Source organism: Penaeus monodon, chromosome 30, assembly GCF_015228065.2.
Source record: "Penaeus monodon isolate SGIC_2016 chromosome 30, NSTDA_Pmon_1, whole genome shotgun sequence".
Taxonomy (NCBI): domain Eukaryota; kingdom Metazoa; phylum Arthropoda; class Malacostraca; order Decapoda; family Penaeidae; genus Penaeus; species Penaeus monodon.
In genome coordinates this window covers 20,034,275-20,034,882 of record NC_051415.1, presented here as the reverse complement: position 1 = coordinate 20,034,882, position 608 = coordinate 20,034,275, and the positions used below count along the sequence as shown (strand labels likewise).

Genomic DNA, 608 nt, shown 5'->3' with positions numbered 1-608 from the left:
ACTTCGCCTTCTTCACTCTATTCAGTTCCTTTTCCGGGTAGGTCTATCAGATGTCCCTCAGCACTATCACTCTGTAGCTTCTGTTATTTAAGAAGCCTGCGGTGCCTTTCTGTCCAAATCCAATCCTCTTCTGATCGGAGCTGCTGAAGATCTGGAGGGGATTCGGCAGGCGTCTCTGTCAACATGTAATTGATCTTAAGGGGAACTTAAGTGGCACACACCTGGAGTCTGGTCGCGCACCTCCGCTCTCATCCTAAGGCAGGGTCGTTCTCTTGCTGCCCGACCTCCGCGTGAGGAGGCATTGAGCGTAATCATCATCGCTAAATATATTTTTATAACAAGCAGAAATGGTGGATTTTTCAGTCAATTGTAGTTTTATTTTGGGCACAGACTCAGCTATAGACATTTATGTTATCGATTTTTTATTCTTTTTTTCGTGTGCGTGTGCGTGTGTAATTCATAGAATCACTCCGAGCTATACTCACTCTTTCGTTTTTAGATTTCCTGGTCACGGAGTCACCCCAAAAGGGGAGACACTGGCACTCATGACAGGTTACGCACACACCCACAGCATGGACGGATCACCACAGTCTCGCGATAAGTAAGCC

The 608-nt window shown here is 46.5% G+C and overlaps 1 protein-coding gene across 1 annotated transcript in view; it reads left to right on the top strand.

The window, feature by feature from the left end:
• LOC119592376 (villin-1-like) overlaps positions 1-608 on the top strand; it is a 108,943-nt gene that overhangs the window by 51,297 nt on the left and 57,038 nt on the right. The gene's annotated exons all lie outside the window — the stretch shown is intronic.